General features: G+C 36.4%; 1 pseudogene; it reads left to right on the top strand.

Annotated features, from left to right (window-relative positions):
* Window positions 1–19,972, top strand: part of LOC141402754 (gonadotropin-releasing hormone receptor-like) — a 101,683-nt pseudogene that overhangs the window by 39,041 nt on the left and 42,670 nt on the right.

Here is a 19,972-nt window from a genome sequence, read left to right as displayed (position 1 = left end):
TATGATATATCTAAATCATAAGGAATACTTATAGGCGGAAAGGCTTTCGGAGGAGTGTTACCTCTTGCAACATACAAAAATACCATAGTAGCTCCATAACAACCCTGAATAGGTATGTAACGCCTTCATATCTCCTATACATATTTATTCCTTAAAATATTAAAAACGTTAAAATAATTCTGGCATTCCATTATATTTTATCGTAGTCGGGGCAGCAAAGCGCACCGGGTTCAGCTAGTAACTTATAAAACTAGTGTCAAGATTACTTATAACTATGATAGACTTCACTATCGTCGTCGTCGAGTGTAAATATTGCACTGAGTTAATCTAGTTATTGCACGATTTCTCTTTCTGTGTAAGATGTCGGTAACAGTATGCTGCATTGTCCGTATCACTCTTAAAGTTAATTCTCTTTGTTGTTGGTATATTGTTAATAAGTAGCATCTCCAAAGTAAGTCTCCTATTGTATTGGTTTTCCGTTTGTAGTATTTGCACTCTATCGAAGTTTGGCATATGGTTATTTCTCTTGCAGTGGTCTGCAAGAGCTGTTTTTTGAATTGCATTATTGTTTCTCAATTTAATATCGGATTTGTGAGCCGATAGTCTAGTTTTCAATTTATTTTTCGTGGTTCCAACGTACAGTCTGTCGCAAAAATTAGTATACACCGTTGAAACCAAAATGTATTAGCGATAAATATCACTATAACTTATTGAGAACAACAAACAATTAGTTTTATTTGATAGACAAGAAGGTTGTCTTCCGTAATAACAATTAAAAATGCGCAATATTTGCATACATTAGCAAATGCACGGTTCGAATCCCAAAAACACCAAAATTTATGTCGCAAAAGTTAGTATACAACGGAGAATCCTCGTGGAACTGTGTAAGAAATTCTTGATATTTTTGAACTAAATGAAACTAAATCTGTACTTAAGATCATAAATAGTATATTAATTGGTTTTAATGGCAGTTATAGTACTTACAGTGACAAGTCCCACGTACACTGGATCGTAAAATCCACAAAAATTGGTCGTCTGCAAACGCAACAACTGTAGCGACAAAATTCCGAGTGTTATGTCCTGTTCATGAATTCTAAAGCCAAGAAATTCTCAAAAAAGCTCTAAAGTTTCAATATGGAGTGATCTTGATCGAGTTCTGACTTGTCCTGCTTGAAAAAACGGGAATTTCTTGAAGGAAACCCATACTTTTGAGGTCATTGTCCTTTTTAAACATGTAATAATCCTTAATCCTTACACATAAGGACTTTCCTTTTGAGTTAATTTTCTCACAAATGTTCCCCCTCTTCATATTCCCAACAAAAGTAAATAGTAGGAGAACCTCAAGGTCCGCTGTAAGCCCTGCAGTTATACTGTCCTACCGGCCTTTTAACAGTATCGGACATGCTTATCGTGTCCCTAGTGTCTAATGTACTACTAATGTCTAATGAACTACTTCTAACTGATCCACTTAGTTGTACTTTGGTCCTAAGTGAAGCGAACACAGCTTCTCAGAACGTTTTTGCACAATCCATGCGTTATAACAGCAGAGAAAGCTCTGTATTAAAATTTTAAATTAGCTCTCATATCCTTCTGTGGTGGTGGATTATCACTGTAGGGCTTACACCAGAACTTGAGGTTCTCCTACTATTTATTTTTGGTGGGAATGTGAAAAGGGACATAATATGTGAGAAAATTAACTGAAAAGGAAAGTCCTTATGTGTAAGGATTAAGGACTATTACATGTTTCAAAAGGACAACGGCCTCAAAAGTATGCGTTTCCTTCAAGAAATTCCCGTTTCTTCAAAAAGGACAAGTCGAAACTCGATCAAGATCACTCCATATTGAAACTTTAGAGCTTTTCTGAGAATTTCATGGCTTTAGAATTCATAAACAGGACATAACACTCGGAATTTTGTCGCTACAGTTGTTGCATTTGTAGATGACCAATTTTTGTGGATTTTACGATCCAGTGTACGTTGGACTTGTCACTATAAATACTATAACTGCCATTTAAACCAATTAATATACTCTTTGTGATCTTAAGTACAGATTTAGTTTCATTTAGTTCAAAAATATCAAGAATTTTTTACACAGTTCCACGAGGATTCTCCGTTGTATACTAACTTTTGCGACATAAATTTTGGTATTTTTGGGATTCGAACCGTACATTTGCTAATGTATGCAAATATTGCGAATTTTTAATTGTTATTACGAAAGACAACCTTCTTGTCTATCAAATAAAACTAATTGTTTGTTGTTCTCAATAAGTTATAGTGATATTTATCCCTAATACATTTTGGTTTCAACGGTGTATACTAATTTTTGCGACAGACTGTACATCTTCCCACATTGTTCTCCAGTGTTACCATCACATTCTATTTTATAAATAACATTATGTTTGTCTAAATTCTGTATTTTGTTTTTTGTGTTCGTGGCACAAAAAAACAAATAATACCCTTAAAAAGGTGTTTTCGAACACAAAAAACAAAATACAGAATTTAGACAAACATAATGTTATTTATAAAATAGAATGTGATGGTAACACTGGAGAACAATGTGGGAAGATGTACGTTGGAACCACGAAAAATAAATTGAAAACTAGACTATCGGCTCACAAATCCGATATTAAATTGAGAAACAATAATGCAATTCAAAAAACAGCTCTTGCAGACCACTGCAAGAGAAATAACCATATGCCAAACTTCGATAGAGTGCAAATACTACAAACGGAAAACCAATACAATAGGAGACTTACTTTGGAGATGCTACATATTAACAATATACCAACAACAAAGAGAATTAACTTTAAGAGTGATACGGACAATGCAGCATACTGTTACCGACATCTTACACAGAAAGAGAAATCGTGCAATAACTAGATTAACTCAGTGCAATATTTACACTCGACGACGACGATAGTGAAGTCTATCATAGTTATAAGTAATCTTGACACTAGTTTTATAAGTTATTAATGTAAGCGATTCTCGTTTCTTTAAATTTTGTGTTTGTTTATTATTATGCTAAATGCTGTGATACTAATATGAAATAAATATTTTGTAGATTTTCCCTGAAGATGCAATTTAGAGTAATTGCGAAATATTGGAAAAATTAAAATAAACAACATGACCTCAAGCTCAAAAAATATTTGCTAAGTTTAGTTACACTTAAGAACCCTAAATGTCAAATTATAGCTATATCGGTCTGAAAATGTAGCTAAAAACGTCAAAATACCGTAAATCGGGGGGTACCGTTATATGGGGCCTATACCAAAACGTGGACCTATGTCCACAAGTTTTGCCACATAAGTTTATTGATATTTAAGAACTTCAAATGTCAAATTTAGCTAAATCGGTCTGAAAATGTAGCTAAACCCGCCAAAATAGCGTAAATCGGGGGGTACTGTTATATGGGGGCTATACCAAAACGTGGACCTATGTCCACAACTTTTGTTATATAAGTTTATTGGCTTTTAAGAACCCTAAATGTCAAATTATAGCTAAATCGGTCTGAAAATGTAGCTAAACCCGTCAAAATACCGTAAATCGGGGGGTACTGTTATATAGGGGCTACACCAATACGTGGACCTATGTCCACAACTTTTGTTATATAAGTTTACTGACTTTAAAGAACCCCAAATGTCAAATTATAGCTACATCGGTCTGAAAATGTAGTTAAAAACGTCAAAATACCGCAAATCGGGGGGTACTGTTATATGGGGCCTATACCAAAACGTGGACCTATGTCCACAACTTCTAATTTATAAGTTTATTAACACTTAAGAACCCTAAATGTCAAATTATAGCTACATCGGTCTGATAATGTAGCTAAAAACGTCAAAATACCGTATATCGGGGGGTACCGTTATATGGGGGCTATACCAAAACGTGGACCTATGTCCACAAGTTTTGTTATATATATTTGTTGACACTTAAGAACCCTAAATGTCAAATTATAGCCAAATCGGTCTGAAAATGTAGCTAAAAACGTCAAAATACCGTAAATCGGGGGGTACCGTTATATGGGGGCTATACCAAAACGTGGACCGATATAGCCCATCATCGAACTTGACCTGCCTGCAAACAAAAGACGCATTTTCCCAAAATTTCAGCGCCCTATCTCTATTTTTGTGGATGCTAGAGTGATTACCACAGACGGACGGACGGACGGACGGGCGTGCTCAGATCGACTTAGAATTTTACCCTGATCAAGAATATATATACTTTATAGGGTCGCAAATGAGTATTTCAATGCGTTACAAACGGAAAAACAAACTTAATATACCCTCCATACTATGGTGGAGGGTATAAAAATAAATTCTCTAATTAAATTTATTACAAAACAAGTAAGAAAGTATCAGTCAGCTGAGCCGACAGAGATATACCCTCAGCCACGTACCCGAAGAAAAAAAGTTAACACAATACTTTTGTAGGTTTTTTAGCTGTTGGGAAAATTGTCCAGGATGGAAAGGGCCGCTAAAACTACATGTTGCAACAAAATTCAGAATGGTCCAAGACGAGTGAATTTTTTTCCAAACTTTGGGTAGGGTGTACCCATAGGAGTGATCCGATGTAGTACATATTCGGACCTAATACAAATCTGAACGACTATATAATTAAATATGTTGTACTTATTATATATATTACAATTTTACTTTTCAATCTACAAAGTTTGAGCTAAATCGATTTCTCTCTTTTAAGGGTTATTTTACACATTAGCCAGTTTAGGTGGTGCCTGTAGGATTTTCTGGACCTTTTTGGGTCATTATCTCAGGAAGTATGGACTTTCCCACGAAAAAAAAATTACAACGTCGTAACAGGGGCCGCAAGTCCAACCTGCTGCGTCACAAATTTATAAGATCAGAGAGGAGTTGTTAAACTATACTTTTTCCAAATTTTGTGTGGGAGGTACTCAAATGAGTGGACCGATATAGTCCATATTAGAACTCGAACTATGCCTGAAAGTAATATTACCAATAGCAAAGTTTGGCTCAATTCGGTTATTCCCTCCTAGAGTTATCATGCCCACAATCTTGGCGAAAAATTTTGAACCTTTGTGGGGGAGGTACCGATATGTGGACCGATATGGTCTATCTTCGAATTTAAACTAAGTTTGGACAAAATATTGGAAAACCCAAAATTTTAACCAAATATGTTGATCCGTTCGAGAGTTATCGTGCACTCCAACAACGACACATGGTATTATATGGGTTTTTTGCAGTTTTCGTGCTGATTTCTGATGATATATGGACTTGCTCTTGAAAACTAGGTCAGCGTAGGTAATAACGGAGATATCGTAATAGTCGGTAATACATCCCATTTTTCTATTTTTTTGGAAATCACGCTACAGGTCGCAATTTTGATCGGATCGTCACGAAAATTTGAGGGTTAATGGGGGTCTCACAGATGAAGAAGCCTATTGAGTTTGATGATGGTCGGATAATATTCGGGGGTCTGAATGGGCAAAAACTTATTTGGGAAAAGGTCAACGTTTTATTTCAAAGTCAAAGCCTTTTAAAGAAACAGAGCTCTATCTTGCGCTCCAACCATTACACACGGTGTCATAGGGCTTGTAACTTTCAGGCTATTTCCTCAGGAAGTATGGACTTGCCCCTAATGAAACTTACAGCGTCGTATAGAGGACAGCGAATATAACTTGCGTAAACAAAAATCAAAGCGATTCGAGACCAGGTCCTAAACTGAACTTTTCCGAAATTTTGTGTGGGAGGTACCCGAAGGAGTGGACCGATTGAGTCCATATTGAAACCTCATCTAAGTTTGGTAGAAAGTACACGATGTGCAAAGTATGGACCAAATCGGTTATTCCCTACAAGAGTTATCGTGCGCACAAGTTTTGCGACAATTTTTAAATATTTGTGGGGGAGGTACCTGAAGGAGTGGACCTATATGGCCCATCTTCGAACTTAAATCGAATCTGGACAAAATAATTCGATACCCAAAATTTGAACCGAATCGATTGACCCGTTCGAGAGTTATCGTGCGCACCAGCCAGCCAGACAGACAGACAGACGGACAGACAGACAGACGGACGGACATTGCTAGATCTACTCAAAATTGTCTGAAACGGATATCGTACAAACATACTTGGGGTCTAAAACCATTATTTCGATGAGGCACATTTTTGGTCGTATCAAAGTGTAAATACCCTCTTTAGCCTAAAGGCTGAGGGTATAATTATATCATTACATGTATGTATATTTTTTTATATTATTATAAAAGTGATTTGTAAAGGTCCCTCACAAATCACTTTTAATTGATTGACAATATTTAAATGGATAAAAGTTGTTATAGTCAATAATAGGCAAAAGGTCATTCATTCGTGCAACAGGAAATACACATGTGTTTATACCCTCCACCATAGGATGGAGGGTATATTAAGTTTGTTTTTCTGTTTGTAACGCATTAAAATAAACATCTCCGACCCTATAAAGTATATATTCTTGATCAAGATAAAATTCTGGGTCGATATAGCCATGTCCGTGTGTACGTCTGTTGTAATCACTCTAGCGTCCACAATAATTGAGCTATTGCGCTGCATTTTTGCGCACGAGTGTCTTTTCTCTATAGGCAGGTCAAGTTCGAAGATGGGGTATATCGACCCACGTTTTGATATAGCCCTGATGTTCGGTATTTTGAGGGTTTTAGCTACAATTCTTAACCGAACTAGCTGTGATTTGGCATTAAAGGTTCTAAGGGGTCACAACACTACACCACCAAAAACTGTTAACATAGGTCCATGTTTAGGTATAGACCCCATATAACGGTAGCTCCGTTTTTCCGGATTTTTGAAAATGTTAGCCACATTTTTTATCCAAACTACCTTTGATTTAATATTTAAGGTTCATTGTGGTCACAAATCATCTCTAAAAACCGTCAACATAGGTCCATGTTTTGGTAAAGCCCCCATATAACGGTACCTCCCGATTTTCGGTATTTTGAGAATTTTAGCTACAATTTTTAACCGAACTAGCTGTAATTTAACATTTGAGGTTCTGAGTGGTCACAAAACTTCTCCACAAAAAATCGTCTATATAGGTCCATGTTTTGGTATGGCCCCCATATAACAGTTCCCCTCGCTTTTCGGTATTTTGAGGATTTTAAATAAAATTTTTCAGCGAACTACCTGTAATTTGGCATTTTAAGGGTCTGTGCGTGGATCATTTGAAAATTTTTACGAAAGATGCTAGTCTCCCTGTTTACAGCGACAATATGTTTTTCGTGGTGACATTATACGGAGACCAACTGAAATGACTGATGGGCGCAATATTTATAGAGAGGACTGACTCCCAAAATAAGACCCACTGCCAAAATGGACTATGTCGGTCCATTTCTTTAGGTACCTCCGCCGCAAAACACTTTTGGGCTTTAATCCAAGTCCATATTTTAGTCGGCAAGTTCATACGCCCAAAATTCTGAAACCCTCCTAAATATATACGATTTTTCGAAAAATAAGTGTTTCAATTCACCCAGGCTGAGGGTATATCTCTGTCGGCAAAGCCGACTGATACCTTTTTTACCTGTTTATTTAGTCACTAATAGACAAAATTTTATTCGTTCTTGCTACAGGAAATCATTGTTTGAGAAAAAAGGTCAAAAAGTCATAACCCTAAATTACATATCAAAATTTATTCGTGACATTGGTAACAAAAAACAAGTAAAAAAGCATTAAGTTCGGCCAAACTTTTCATACCCTCCACCATAAAATATTCTGAACTAAAATGGAATAATTACTTTTCATTCCTGTCCCCAACTTTAAGTGGGTACGTTAAAATGTCAGATAATGTTTATGTACATTTATGCTTCATTCGGGAGGCCCTTTTTTATGGTGCCTATATCTAACTATGTATGTTGACAATTTTTGGTGGGCTAGAAATTGGAAGGACACTTATATAGAGGGGTTATAATAAAACACGGGCCTATGTTGACAAGTTTTTGATGGGAGCCTTTAATGTCAAATAACTCCTAATTCGGTTAAAAAATTTAGCTAGAATCTTCAAAATATCGAAAATCGGTACATAACGTGGGAACTTCAAATGTCATTAACAGCTAGTTCGGAGGTATCTGGGCTATATGAAAATATGAACTTAAATGAACCGTTATATGGGGGCTATACCAAAACGTGGACCTATGTCCACAAGTTTTGTCATATAAGTTTATTGACATTTAAGAACTTTAAATGTCAAATTATAGCTACATCGGTCTGAAAACGTAGCTACAAACGTCAAAACACCGCAAATCGGGGGTACCGTTATATGGGGGCTATACCAAAACGTGGACCTATGTCCACCACTTTTGTTATATAAGTTAACTGACATTTAAGAACCCTAAATGTCAAATTATAGCTACATCGGTCTGAAAATGTAGCTAAAAACGTCAAAATACCGCAAATCGGAGGGTACCGTTATATGGGGGCTATACCAAAACGTGGACCTATGTCCACAACTTTTGTTATATAAGTTTATTGACACTTAAGAACCCTAAATGTCAAATTATAGCTATATCGGTCTGAAAATGTAGCTAAAAACATCAAAACACCGTAAATCGGGGGGCACCGTTATATGGGGGCTATATCAAAACGGGGACCTATCTCCACAACTTTTGTTATATTAGTTTATTGACACTTAAGAACCCTAAATGTTAAATTATGGCTACATCGGTCTGAAAATGTAGCTAAAAACGTCAAAATACCGCAAATCGGGGGGTACCGTTATATGGGGGCTATACCAAAACGTGGACCTATGTCCATAAGTTTTGTTATATATGTTTATTGACACTTAAGAACCCTAAATGTCAAATTATAGCTAAATCGGTCTGAAAATGTAGCTGAAAACGTCAAAATACCGTAAATCGGGGGGTGCCGTTATATGGGGGCTATACCAAAACGTGGACCGATATATCCCATCTTCGAACTTGATCTTCCGACGGCTAAAAAAATGGTATTCCCCAATTTTCAGCGAAATCGGTCAACAAATGCGACCTGTATGTTGCGAACGGACGGACGGACGGACGGACATGCATAAATCGACTCAGAAAGTGATTCTATGTATATCCCTAGAAGGAACTATGGGTATATCTTGCTTCCTTTTGTATGTTACATACAAATGCACTAACACATAATACCCCTTACCACATAGTGGTGTAGGGTATAAAAATCACATGCCGACGGTGAGCGTTGAACTCAAAAAACTCGCTATGTACTACCAAACCCATTACTTAGTAATGAGTAAAGTAAGCACTTTTGCCCTGTACAATTTTTAAAAATAAGACCATAGACTAATAAATGTATAGACGAAGAAAAACTCATGCTATGCGCGGCGTTGTGACTCAAACCAACTAACTCATAATTTTTCGAAGACAATTTTTGCTGGTAATTGCAAGATTTTGTTCCATATTTTTATATGAGGATGTATATCCGGCCAAATACTAGCCAAATATTGTATTTTACCAGAATAAATAGTTTAAAAATATATAGTTATTGCCATTTTAAAAATTCAGTGCATATTATCAGACTCAATTCCAACATACTCACTGAGTGGATTTCTTTGTCTATACATTTATTAGTCTATGTCATAGAATCTATGATAAGACATTATTTAATAACTTTGTAATGAATCGTTCGGCTCATGAGCCTCTTAAATTTTTGCTGGTGTGGGTTTCTATCCAATAGTCTCAAGGAAAAAATGTATCATGAGAGAAGAATAAGACCATGAACCCCAAGACAATGAGACTTGGAACTAGAATAATACAATCTACGGGTTGTGCAGCGAGAGAAAGAGAGAGAGAGAGGAGTCAATTATGACATATCTAGCCGCTAGCAAAGAAAACACCAAGAAAAGAGAGGAATGATTCAATTTACTCAGGGATACCAAGATGGTGTTTTTCCCGCTACGTGTTGTGATTTTTGGCGTACAAAAACCACTGTTTAAGCAGGGATGTCAACTGTTTCGAGGTAGAATCGCTACAGATCTATGGTCTGCAGCGATTTTTACCTCGAAACTGTTGGGATCCCTAAATAAACTGGCATATGACTGTACTTGGAACTAGTATAGTACCATCAACGGATAATGCATAGAGTGTCAATTGATTACTTAGGAGGACATGCCAATGTAAAAGTTTACAGTTGATTGCACTGTGAGGGGTCTAAAGTGGAACTAGATACTGTAACCCTAAGTTTCCCATACCACACTAGTTCATCTTGCTGGTGGGTATGTTAACGTTTACAATTGACTGCAATGTATGGGGTTTAAAGTGAAACTTCTTACCGTAACCCTGAGAATCGACGAGTTTCCGAGCTCATCTTGCCAGAGATTTATTATTTGCAACGGACGCCTTTTCGTTTACTTGGGGACAAAAAGTAGTCCATTAGTTTCCTTCGCAATACTTAGTGACAATTTTGGTACTAGTTCCGCTTCAAACTAGTTCTGAACTGACTAAATTGAAACAATTGCAATTTTGATCGCTAGCTGCATAGGACTGAAAACCTGGAACTAGAATAATACAGAGACAATCAATTTGGTTATCTCATATGATATCCCCATGTTAACGTTTGCAATTGATTGCTCTGTGAGGGATTTAAAGAGAATGCCTTCCCATAACGCCTTACTTTCGACGAATTTCCTGGAGAACGCCATTCAGCGCCATTATGTTTAAAGAGAATCCGCACCTTTTGCTAGGTGTTTGAGTACGGGAACGGTACTCAGCGACATATGCACTTCGAAAGTAAAAACCGATATTACCGACTTTAGGGGAGTGTGACAAAACGGGAAGGGGCGCAACAACTGGCTTGGGTTTGTGGTAATTCGGACACTCAAAATCTTTTCTCCAGATTCATCTGGAGGTTTAACAGGGCGTTTGGGTGTCCAAAACGGAAACCGTTTAACCGGTTATCCGGTTTTGAGTTACAAAACCGAAAGATATATCGCAAAAAATTTTAATTTCGGTTAACCGAGAAAACCCGGTTATTTGTGTCGGTTATCCGGTTTTAAAAAAAATAGTAATATTTTGAACATTCCATTGTAATTTTATGCCTGAAAGTAGAATAAACATTTATAGTTGTGCCTATCTAGTTCAGTTGAACGATCTACAATTAAAGCGAATATTTGGTTCCGCCCGTGGACAAAATTCGAAAATTTTATGGCGACAAATTTGATTGCGATTGAAAGAAATATTCTCTAAACACATTTACAGCGGTAATATGTCAAGTTAAGTCCAAGAAGTTGATACTTGTATGCGGTGCCTTAAAAACGAAAAATAGATCCGCAATGCATTTGTAGTTTATGAGTGAAATTGAAAAAAATTGAAAATTCGGTTTCTAACTTCCTTAAAAGTAAATTCTTTGTAAATGACTTTTTGTGCTATTTTTAATATCATTACTATAAATTTATCTTGAGTTTTACTAAAGTTGGCCCCGTAAGGGCATGTCCATATTTTTTAAATACAGGGAAAGTCTCTACTTTACGTTAAAACGAGATCCAGCTGCCCCCAGCTGCCACTCTGTAAGTTATTCCACTTATTAGTCCGGTCAAAATAGACATGCGTATAAGGGGGAAATAGCAAAAATTCCCACAAAGCTGAATTTTGGTGGAGAGCTAGGGTTAGCCATTAGAAGCAACGTCCTAAAAGTCCCCATCGATCCCATGTGTGCAAAACAAGTTATTCGGGGTCAAAGGTCATTTTTGGAGGCATTATTCAGTTTTTTTTTTATTTTTTCTCAAAAACGGTAAGACTTAGCAAAAGCCGGCTAAAGTAAAAGTTGTAGATTTAATAATTGTCTACAAGAGTGGTCCTAATGATTTTTAAACAAGACTTACCATTTTCGAGATATCGCGATCTAAAAGTCAAATAAAGAATTAGCCGCATAAGTACATTATGAGGCGAACCGGTTAAAGTAACGACACTATGTGTTAGATACTTCCGTAAGCTTTCAAACGATATCCACTTTGCAGTAATCGGTTTAGTACAACCGGGTCTAACCCGGTTTTTAAATTTGGCCCTTCAGGTCGAATAACCGGCGAACCGGATCCGCAACCGTTGAAAATTATACATTTCCGTAATCAGCGCAACAAACCCTACCTTCCGACAAAACTTGAAAAAAATCGGAAATACATGTGGGCTAAATGGGCTATTTTTTGCATAAATTGACTCTAACATTAAATAACTCTACTAAACACTCTCCGATTTTGTTGGATTCTTTTTTATATAATAGCTAAATTTCGCTCTTCAAGAAAATATATATTTTTTGGGGGACAGACCCGATTACTTCGTTTTTTTTAGCCGGTTCGTCTGAATATGTGCATATTTCCCTTATAAGTGCATAAAAATCATGTGTTTTTTAGAACAGCTATATCTCAAGAATGGTTCCTCCTAGGAAAAAAATTATAAAAGTCAAACTTGTAGATAATTTTCCTGTCTACAATATTTACTTTAGTCATTTTTTGATTAGATCAACCGTTTTCAAAAATTAAATCCGAAAACCTAAAAAACCCTTAAAATATGACCTTTGACTCCGAATCATTTTTTTTGCACACATGGGATCGATGGGAACTTTTAGGACATTGCTTCTAATGGCAAACCCTAGCTCTCCACCAAAATTCAGCTCTGTATATACCACGCCCGTAAAATCGCCAAAATTCCGAAAATCGGGAGCTACTAAACTAAACGTGAGCTATAACTAAACGTGGACCTATATTGAACATTTTTTGCAAGGAGGTATGTTGTTCCCTCAGAAGTCAAAATACCGAATATAGGGAGGTACGTTTATATGGGACCTATATCTAAACTTGGACTTATAATGAACATTTGTTGCAAGGAGGTATGTTGTTCCCTCAGAACACAAAATGCAAACTTGCAGCCAAATCGATTAGAAAATTTGGCTAAAATCGTCAAAATACTGAATATGGGGTGTTACGTTTATATAGGAGGTATACCTAAACGTGGACCTACATTCAGTAATATTGTTTTTCTTTCTTTTGGGCTCGTTTTAAAACTATGTTTAAAATTTCGAGGCGGTAGCTCGATTATAACTATTTTTGGCACTCCTTTCCATGCAAGTGGGACCACTGAGCAACATAGTCATTATTCAACAGACCGTCGAATTTACCGATGCTATCAAATATTCACTATGATTAGCTTTATTAGACGAAGTCTGTAAACATAATTCTTTTAGTACACCATTTTATATTTTTATGGGCTTTTGCTATTCTTAGAGCACAATTTTCCTCTTTATTTTGCTGTCCCAACTTCAATGACATAATGTGTTTAGAGGACAAGCCCATACACCTAGACATAATTACCCACAAGCTCAAACAAATTCCTAGAGTGAGCAACTAAAATGAGTGTTTGGCATAACACATATCGAAAGAAATCATTTGCAAAATTAAATGCATTGGAGTATGACGTGTTTAAATTTGAATAGCGTGTAGTCATTTTACATTTTTTTGTTTGGCTAGGGTCTGTCAATGTAAAACTTAGGCATGCTGTTTAGCCCACGAACGCCAAATAAATTACTCTGAAAACTTCCGAAACTTCGTGATCACCTACAAAAACACTATTTTTAAAACTAGGGAACTCTTCTTAACACATGTAGATTCAACGCTTCAGTTATTGTTTCTTGCACTCCACTGTGTGCCTGAACTAATTTAAAATGAAAGGAACTTAAGGCCTGCGTACATAAGCTGCTCTGCCTGATTGCCTTGCTTTCCTGCTTCATTTCTGACATAATAAAAATAAAAGAATAAAGAAGGCCGAGGAAATTTCAAACTGGGTTGACCTTTTCTTTTTTATTCTTTTATCAGAAGTAAGCAAGGTAAGCAGGCAAGGCAGCTTCTGTACGCAGGCCTTTACACCTAGGAATATTTCTTTAAATAAAAAGAGCTCACACCTGAAAAGTTTTTGCAGATTCTGAAACTACAATGTTTATAGATGAGAAAAATTTAAATGTTTTGTTCAAATTTTAACCAAAGGTGATGACTTACATACATCTCCACCGCAGGCCCCTAAAATTAAAAAAAAAATTGAATTTAAAGACGACGAAAATTATATGTAAAAGTAACAAACAGAATTATAAACTTAATGCACTCTTTAATTCGACTGCAAACTAATTACCCGAACCTTCTATTGCATCAAGTATACTTTAGTTCAATATGTAATCATATAAAATATAAGACATACATACGTCATGAAAATAATTAACGTTTTACACTTGCATTTATTACAGAACTGTTTTCGAAATGCAGAAATTCTTCTATAGATAAACAATGACAGACAGTTGCTTCTGTAGCTGCAACGAAATGACATAAAACTAAGTTCGAAACCCATTAAAACCACAAATGAATATGGACTTATATTCCACAATGGCAAGTTGAACTTAACCTACTAACACCAGCATATTACAAAAACAAAGAACAAAAAACGACTGCAAATGAAAACTAATTGAGAAAATGGAAAATGTATTTTGAAAGCAAATTCTAAAGAAAGTCCCTGCCGTTCAAAATGAATTTCAATATTCTGACCCCACAAATGAAACGAGTTCCGTCTATTGATCAAATAATCCATGTGGCCAATGGTATAACAACGAATTTGACTAGAAATGGTTTTGGCACAGCCAATTCAACACTGAAAATACTGAATAGTCCTGCAATAGATGAAATCCCTCCCTCCACTCACATGTCACATGTCGAGTCTAATGACGGCGGGGAAATGATAACAACAACAACCGCACGTCATTAATTACTGCATTGGGAAAATATTGCACAGCTTGCCAACACCAGCTACGCATTCCTCACCAACCTCTCCTATACCAAACCTCACATCTATGTTCCCGCCAGCACATTACCAGCCATTGAAGATGACGAGATACGTTTGGAACATGCCCCCCCAACTCAGCAAGTCGGCAATGATTAAAGCCTATGTTTTAAGTTTGATGACCTTATTTTCGCTGCTTGGTAATGTCCTGACAATGTGGAACATTTACAAGACCAGCATGACGCGTCGTAATTCACGTCACAGTTGGAGTGTCATTTATTCGTTGATTTTTCATCTCTCCATTGCGGATGTTTTGGTAACGAGCTTCTGTATAATTAACGAAGCTGCCTGGTGTTATACGGTACAGTGGCTGGCCAATGAGTTGACCTGTAAACTGATGAAACTTTTTCAAATGCTCAGCTTGTAGCGGTCCACGTATGTGTTGGTGCTGATTGGCGTCGATCGTTGGATTGCTGTCAAATATCCAATGAAATCAATGATGGCCAAATGATGTTATCTATTACTGGGTGGTACCTATGTACTGTCACTTCTGTTGAGTTTACCTTAGGTAAGTAGAAATGTTTTTTTTTTTTTTTTTTGAAAAAATTACTAACCTTATAAAGGTGAAGACGTTCACCCATAAAACGATAAAGACTTGGGTTGAGGTTTTGGAATGCATCCCCTTATATCAGGGTACCATGCAAACTTTTTAAGGGAAGCATATACTTCTTAACAACAAAAAAAGGTAACTTTGTAACACTCAAAGAGGAGGAGGGTGTTTTCATACCATAATCTCAATTTGGAATATTTCATTGGGAGGTAGGTTATATGGGGACTATAGGAAAACTTGGACCTATATTAACGATTTTTTCCAACATTTGACTAATTTGGTGGAGAACTTTCTTGGCCCCTCAAAAGCTCAAATGTCAAATTACAACTAGTTCGGTTTAACATTTTAGCTAAAACCCTCAAAATACCGAAAATCGGCAGGTACCGCCATATGGGGGCTATATCAAAAATATATATATTGACGATTTCTGGTGAAGAAGTTTCGTGACAACACAGTACTTCAAATGTCAAATTTCAGCTAGTTCGGTTAAAAATTTTACCTAAAACCCCCAAAATACAAAAAATCAGGAGGTACCGTGGGGGCTATACCAAAACCTGGACCTACGTTGACGATTTTATGTGAAGAAGTTTTGTGACCACTTAGAACCTCAAATCTGAAGTTACAGCTAGTTCGGTTAAAAGTTGTAGCTAAAATTTCCAAAGTACAGAAAATCGGAAAGGTACCGTTATATGGGGGCTATACCAAAACATGGACCAATTTTGACGATTTTTGGTTGAGATCCTTCGTGACCACTGGGAGCCTAAAATGTCAAATTACTGCTAGTTCGGCTAAAAATTTTAGATAAAATCCTCAAAATACCGAAAACCGGAATGTACCGTTATATGGAGGCTATACCAAAACACGGACTTATGTACCCAAGCTTTCAGGATATACTCTTATATGGGGGTTTTACAAAAATGTGGATCCACATGAGCCATTTTTTGTACCGATTACTCTATATAATTTCAAACCACGAGCTTGAACATTTCTTTAATCAAGCGAAGGATAGTGGTAAATATTCGGCACCAATTGCTTTTGTTTAAGGTTACATATATAGGGGGCTCTAAAAAAAAGTTTGGTCTGAGATCTAAAAACTCTTTCAGGTCTTGATCTACTAACCGAATGCTATCACCCCACTTGGAATTGCCCACACCCCAGACAATGATCGGAAATTTTTTGCACAGTGTAATCAGAATCACATTAACTGCCTTCGATGTACACGGTGTGCCTTAACCAAATTTAAATAGAAGGTGCTCACACCTGGGAAGTTTTTGCAGATTCTGAAACTACAATGTTCATAGATGAGAAATATCAAGAAACACAAAAAATCGCCGGAGGGATTTTCAAATAAATCACGATTTAAGTTCAAATTTTGAGGGGTTCTTTAGGTTTTCACAATTTTGCTTCGAAACCGCGAGTCCTATGTAAATGGGCCTAAAGAAAATAATGTAGCTGTGAAAATTCTCCACAAGATTGACCTCTATGATATTTTCGTAGGTTTTACCGTTTTTAAGATATAGAAGTTTAAATTGAGACAATGCACTGGCTGTATCGCCTCCTTATAAAACAATGTCATACTCAGTGCGCCTTAACTCACTTTTGATGAAAACCGCTTACACATGGGAAGATTTCGCGGATTCTGAAACAGCAATGTTCATAGATAAGAAAAACAACAAGTAAAAAAGCGTTAAGTTCGGCCGGGCCGAACTTTTCATACCCTCCACCATAAAATATTCTGAACTAAAATGGAATAATTAGTTTTCATTCCTGTCCCCAACTTTAAGTAGGTACGTTAAAATGTCAGATAATGTACATAAAATGCTTCATTCGGGAGACCCTTTTTTATGGTGCCTATATCTTCTAACTATGTATGTTGACAATTTTTGGTGGGCTAGAAATTGGCAGGTACCTTTATATAGGGGTTATAATAAAACATGGACCTATGTTCACAGTTTTTGATGGGAGCCTTTAATGTCAAATAACTCCTAATTCGGTTAAAAATTGTAGCTAGAATCTTCAAAATACCGAAAATCGGTACATAACGTGGGAACTTCAAACGTCATTAACAGCTAGTTCGGAGGTATGTGGGCTATACGAAAATATGAATTTAAACGAACAATTTTTTTTGGCTTTTAAATTTCAAATTACAGAAAGTTCGTCCAAAAAATAAAGCTAAGGTACGGAAAATCGGGGGTTTGTTTTGGGGCTATACCAAAACATGGACCTACGTTCGGTTAAACATTTTAAGTAAAATTCTCAAAGTATCGAAAATCGGGAAGTATCGTTATATTGGGGCTATGTTGAAAATTGTTGATGCAGATATGTGGTGACCACTACAACCTTCAAATGTCAAATTACAGTTAGTTCGGTTAAAAATTTTAGCTAAAATTGCCAATTACTGAAAATTGGGAGGTACCTTTATATGGGAGCTATATCCGAACATGGACCTGTGTTGACAATTTTGTATGGAGATTTGTCGTGACCACTAAGAACTTTAAATGTCAAATTACTGCTAGTTCGGTTTAATATTGTAGCTAAAATCATCAAATTACTGAAAATCGGGAGGTACCGTTATATGGGGGCTTTATCTATACATGGACCTTTCTTGACAATTTTTGGTGGAGAGGTGTGGTGACCACTGAGAACTTCAAATGTCAAATGTTCAAAATACACCTAATTCGGTTAAAAGTTGTAGGTAATGTTCTCAAAATACCGAAAATCTGGAGGTACCGTTATATGGGGCTATACCAACACATGGACCTAAGTTCATAATTATTTCGAATATAAGTTTTTTGGATTCGGTCTAGAAATGTGACTTAAAACGTCAAAACATGGACCTATGTCCACTAGTTTTATTATATAAGTTTTCTGACACTTAAGAACCCTAAATGTCAAAATATAGCCAAATCGGTCTGCAAATGTAGCTAAAAACGTCAAAATACCGTAAATCGGGGGGTGCCGTTATGTAGGGGCTATACCAAAACAAGGACTTATATCCACAAGTTTTGTTACATACGTTTATTGACACTTAATAACCCTAAATGTCAAATTATAGTTAAATCGGTGTGAAAATGTAGCTAAAAACGTTAAAACACCGTAAATGGGGGGTACCGTTATATGGGGGCTATACCAAAACGTGGACCGTTATAGCCCGTCATCGAACTTGACCTGCCTGCAAACAATGGACGCATTTTCCCAAAATTTCAGCGTCCTATCTCCATTTTTGTGGATGCTAGAGTGATTACCACAGACGGACGGACATGCACAGATCGACTCAGAATTTTTCCCGGATCAAGAATATATATACTTTATAGGGTCGCAAATGAGTATTTCAAACGGAAAAACAAACTTAGTATACCCTCCATACTATGGTGGAGGGTATAAAAAAAAACAGAAAAAATCGCCGGAGAAATTTTTAAATAAATCGCGATCACAACTCACAATTTTAGGTTTTCAAGATTTTGCTTGGAAACCGCAAGTCGTATCAAAATAGGTCTAAAGAAAATGTTGTAGCTGTGAAAATTCTCTACAAAACTAACCTTTAGGTTTTTTTCGTAGGTTTTACCATTTTTTAAATATAGAGGTTCAGTTCAAATTTTTAGGTTTTTATCTTAGGTCTTCATGATTTTGTTAGGAAACCGCAAGTCACATCAAAATGGGACTAAATGAAATGTTGAAGCTGTGAAAATTCTCTACAAGATTGGATGATTTATGTTTTCTTAGGTTGTACCATTTTCAAGATATATAAGTTTAATTTGGGAAATTGCAGCAATGACATTGTTTTACAAAGGGGCGATACAGTCAGTGCATTGTCTTAATTTGAACTTCTATATCTCAAAGAGGGTAAAACCTACGAAAATATCATGAAGTCAATCTTGTGGAGAATTTTCACAGCTACAACATTTTCTTTAGGCACATTTACATAGGGCTCGCGGTTTCCAAGCAAAATCGTGAAACCCTAAAGAATCCCTAAAAATGTGAACTAAAATCGCAATTTATTTGAAAATCCCTCCGGCGATTTTTTTGTTTTTTCAGAATCTACAACAACTTTTTAGGTGTAAGCACCTTTCAATTAAAATTAGTAAAGGCGCATCGTGTGTAAAATTCACAGCAACGCTAGAATAGTTCTTAAACTGCACTTAAGCAGGTGGAGTTGTCCGATATGGATCTCTTTAGAACTTCATATAAGGTTGGAAGAAATTGTAGGATTTTCAAAGTTTCGGCCTAATCGGATACTCAATTCGTAAGTAATCGTGCTCATAAATCATGTTAGATGGTGCCGCAGGGTTTCTTAGAACCATTGCGCAATTATATTACTATAAATGGACTTGCACCTGAAAAAAATTGTAGCGTCGTAAGAAGGACCGCGAGAACAACCTGATGCAAAAAAATTCACAACGATCTGAGACTCATCCTTGAACTGCACTTGTGCGTAAGAAGAAATACTACGGGTAACAAATTTTGGACCGAAAATTTATGAACGGAATATTATAGCGAACCCGGCGGAGTATTCCGACATGGCCCATCTCTGAACATGATCCAGTATACTGCGAATTTTAACCCACTTAGAGCAGAGAATTTTTTTTGTGAGAAAACATAAAAT

Source organism: Musca autumnalis, unplaced genomic scaffold (assembly GCF_047663935.1).
Source record: "Musca autumnalis isolate F117 unplaced genomic scaffold, ASM4766393v1 scaffold_4, whole genome shotgun sequence".
NCBI classification, from domain to species: Eukaryota; Metazoa; Arthropoda; class Insecta; order Diptera; family Muscidae; genus Musca; species Musca autumnalis.
This window is presented reverse-complemented; position numbering and strand designations above follow the sequence as displayed.